Source organism: Rattus norvegicus, chromosome 14 (assembly GCF_036323735.1).
Source record: "Rattus norvegicus strain BN/NHsdMcwi chromosome 14, GRCr8, whole genome shotgun sequence".
In the NCBI taxonomy this organism is placed as follows: domain Eukaryota; kingdom Metazoa; phylum Chordata; class Mammalia; order Rodentia; family Muridae; genus Rattus; species Rattus norvegicus.
The window spans coordinates 95,901,932-95,906,284 of NC_086032.1; the positions used below are offsets into that span (position 1 = coordinate 95,901,932).

General features: G+C 42.8%; 1 long non-coding RNA gene across 1 annotated transcript; it reads right to left on the bottom strand.

Moving 5' to 3' along the window:
• Positions 1 to 1,485: 1,485 nt before the first annotated feature.
• Positions 1,486 to 3,930, bottom strand: LOC134481792 (uncharacterized). Its single transcript, XR_010057597.1, has 3 exons — positions 3,678 to 3,930; positions 2,279 to 2,468; positions 1,486 to 2,066 (listed from the first exon to the last, which is right to left on the bottom strand). It is a non-coding gene; the product is annotated as an uncharacterized LOC134481792 (long non-coding RNA).
• Between the last annotated feature and the right edge of the window lie 423 nt (positions 3,931 to 4,353).

The window sequence follows — 4,353 nt, forward strand, 5'->3', positions numbered from 1 at the left end:
GTGTCCCCTAGATATGACTGTGAAGTTTTTCTCCTGAAACCTCAACAATGTGTCTGTCCAACCAAGAACTAACAATGACGATAGTAGTTGATGTGGCAGTGTGGATGGAGGAAATCTTATGGGGTCCCACCCCTAGATGATAAGCTGAGGAAATATAAAGACAGTATACTGAGAGATGAAGAACAGTTATTGATAAATCTTGTGTACTTTTAAATAAAATATAAGTGACCTAAGGTAGATATATAAGGTACATGTTTAGACGGTATATAAATTCTCCAGGACAGGTATATACGATAAGAGCGTTTTAAGTGTTTTGTTCACCATATAGTAAAATTGGCAATTACAAGTCATAAACCAAATTATTATTAACTTTACTGTCTTTTACCGCTGAGCTGGGCATGGTGTTACTTTTTTTTTTTTTTTTTTTAAATCTCATCACTCAGGAAAGAGGCAGACAGATCTCCATGGGTTTGAGGTCAGCAAGTGCCAAGACATCCAGAGCTACACAGTGAGATCCGGTCTTTAAAAAAGAAGAGGTAAATAACATACGATAAAATCTCCACTGAGATGCACAACTTCTTCGTGGAGTGCTGGAACAATATAACCTTTTCCCTCAAGCAACCAAAGGCAGACAAGAAATTAACCACAGACCAAACGGATAAGTAGAAGCCACAAAGGGTAGTAGATTTGATCTAAAGAACCAGTCCTGCTAAACTCAAGTGGCCAAGTGTATGAAAAGTCAAGCCAAAAACTGTTGGGGAAGTACATCTACAACACAAAGGACGGGGGAAAAGCGGGAAAGGATAATGAAGTATTGAGACACCAGGGGGGCGGAGAGATGTTAACTCTCTGGGTAATGATTCCATAACAAAACCAACATAGCAAAACACAGACAAAGCTAGAGCTAAAATATAAACCGGAACCGTTAGCTGGGGCCTTCAGCCCACGCCTCTGTGTAATTGAACAAGGAGGAAAATCATTATAAATGTGTGAGAATTTTGAGTAAAATAATTATCGAGCCTGGCATGCCTGACATGTAAAGTGTTAAACTGAATACTCATAGGAAAAAAAAATTCGAAGATGTAGAACATTAAAAGAAAAAAGCTATTGGCCATAAAACGAACTTCAAGTACTGGAAATGAAACAGTGTCCTCTCTGACCACAGCACACACTGGAAGGGTCAAACACCGTTCACACTACCGTTGTAAAAACCATGAAGTGAGACTGTCCCTTGAGATGCTCACCCCAGGTTCCACGGAATGCCTCGTTCCTTCTCTGACTGCCTGTCTAATAACTCCTGTGCTTAAAAAAAAACATCTATCTTATAAATGCCGTCCCATAAATTTCAACTCTGCTTCATACCAGCTTGTCCTGAAATGCTTTTCTAAGGTTAAGTCAAGTCTTAAGTGAGTAGAGCTCTGTGTTTGAAACCTCACTGGCTGACCCCCAGGGGGCAACCACAAGGACAAAAGACACCACAGAAACTCTGGAAGGATGGTTTTATTTTGTTACAGGGCTATCTTGTTTCTTGTCTTCTTGAGCCAGGAGACACGGCTTAAGTAGAGTATCAAAAAGTAGAGGCAGAGGCGGTGGCAGCGGGGTGAGGGGCTGGGGGTGGGGGTGGGGTGGAGGAAGAAGGATGGATACTGTGGGTTATGCACAGGGATAGTCTTCCAGAGTCTCCGGGGGGGGGGAAATCTGTGGAAAACTGAAGAGCAGCCATCAGAACAGCTAGTTTTACCTTAGCTGGGAAAATAAAATGGAACTTAACGAACCAGAGCAAATCTAGAGCCCATCCTAGAGACTGCCTCGGTGTTGGGAGTTCCTCACTCCCCTTGAGAGAGACCAGCTACACCAATGTGGAATTACAAGGAGCTGGGCAAGGCCTGCGTCGGGCAGCGGGCAGCGGAGATGTTAGCAAACGAGGGGAAAACCATCCTCTGTCCTTGGTGCTGGATACTCAGCACACAGTGTACAGTGGAGCAAACCCAAGACCCAGATCTTGACTCTTCTTGGTTTGGCAACTGAGTAACACCAGATCCTTTGTAAACTGCACTCATGGCAAACTGTGAAGTGTCACAGGACGACACATTAAAGTTTGGTTAGGAGGATGTTGTAGAATTCAGAAAAAAAAAATACTTTAAATCAGAAGCATGTAGTGTTCAGTGATGTGAGCACTACCTTTAAATTTATTCTTTCTCAACCTTGTATATGCATATCACACACACATACACACACACATACACACACACACACATTTTTTGATCAAAATACCTACCCCAATTTTCTCTTCTCTCTTCTTGCTTTAAATCCCAGCATTAAAACCAGTCCCGTGCAGGAAGTCACCGCTGTGAGATCATGGGTGAACAGGCAGGTCATGTCCAAAATGCAGGACCCTAACATATTCCTTGTCACCTTGCAGCTCCTCCATTCTCTTTCTGATCACTTTTCTATGGTGTTTTCTTGGCCTTGGAGAGAGCAATAGAGATGTTCTATTAGAACTGGGAACTCTAAATTTATTTTTTTTCAGCACATTGAGCAGTTATGTGCCTGTGCATTGAACATTATCCACTGCATACAGAAGCTTCCCTGACCAGTGCTGAGAGAAGCCCTAATCTATGGACATAAACATAAATATTTAGAAGGAAGTTAAATTTCTGTCCACTTAGCAGAACAGAAATTGCAGGTTTCCCCTTAAGGCCTGTGATTTCATCCATGGGCTTTAGATATAAATTCCCTTTTGTGAAGCATGACTCAAATCTGACCAAAAGGTGTCTTATTTCCTCTCTAACAGCTACACCACTACTGCACAAGGGGGCACAACTTGTCTAGCCTACCAGGATTCTAGTTCTCAGCGACCACAGCTAAATAAGACTACTGATATCTTTTCTCTGCCAGCTGCTTGAATAGCACCTTCTGGGACTATAGATCTAAAGTGTGGTGTCCTTGTTAGTAAGACATCGCCACCTCTTTCCACTAGACAACCAATATGAATTGTAAGAGCCGGTATTGTTTTGGGGGTCCTGGAACCTTCCCTCACTAGCAAATCAAGAGGTGCTACCTCAAATCCTGGAACTAGGATTTTTGTTTAATAACCCATGGCTTCTATGAACAGAGTTATACATATATGCAAGGTATCTGTCTTTAAAAATTATTTTTACATGGACTGACCCTGGACTCTGACCTCATAGGTAGCAATGAATATCCTAGTAAGAGCACCAGTAGAAGGGGAAGCCCTGGGTCCTGCTAAGACTGAACCCCCAATGAACTAGATTTTTGCGGGGAGGGCGGCAATGAGGGGAGGATGGGGAGGGGAACACCCATAAAGAAGGGGAGGGGGAGGGATTAGGGGGATGTTTGCCCGGAAACCGGGAAAGGGAATAACACTCGAAATGTAAATAAGAAATACTCAAGTTAATAATAAAACAATTATTTTTAATTGGCTTACAAATACTTCCTTTCTGTTTGGCTTGTGTGTACAGCCTTGGTTTTTATTAACCCTCCCTCCCTCTTTTCTTCTTACTCTCATACCTAGTTGAACCTATTCACCTCTATTGATTCTGTCCTCCCCAAGGCCCCTTCCTAGCCTATGCAGGCACTCCAAGTTAAGCACACACATCTATGAGATAGAAGCTAGGACCCACAAGTGCCCGCATGTCCTTCTGTGCCTGAGTTACCTCACTCAGTGTGTTTTCTTGTTCTGTCCGTTTATTTGCAATTTTCATAGTTTCACTTTTCTTTACAGCTGAGTAAAATTCTGTTGTGTAAAAATAGCGTATTTCCTTATCCCCTCGGCTTGATGTAGACTAGACGTAGACATAGACGTAGAGACGTAGACGTAACTCATAAGCATAGACACGTAGACGTAGACACGTAGACGTAGACACGTAGACGTAGACACGTAGACGTAGACGTAGACGTAGACGTAGACGTAGACGTAGACGTAGACGTAGACGTAGACGTAGACGTAGACGTAGACGTAGACGTAGACGTAGACGTAGACGTAGACGTAGACGTAGACGTAGACGTAGACGTAGACGTAGACGTAGACGTAGGGTGATCTCACTTTCTAGCTGTTGTTAATGTGTCAGCAATGAATGTGAATGTTCTCTGTACTAGGATACAGTGTCCTATAGGTGTATGTTCCAGAGTGGTGTGACTGGGTCATATGATAGTTCTATCTTTAGTTCTTTGAGACCCTCCACACTGATTTTCATAACGGCCATACCAGTGTCCAGCAGTTGCTGCCTTCCTCTGGCCAGCATTGGCTGTCAGTTGTTTTTTGTCTGGTGGGACAAAGAAACTCAAAGTAGTTTTAATTTTCATTTTCCTGAAAGCTAATGCTCTTGAACA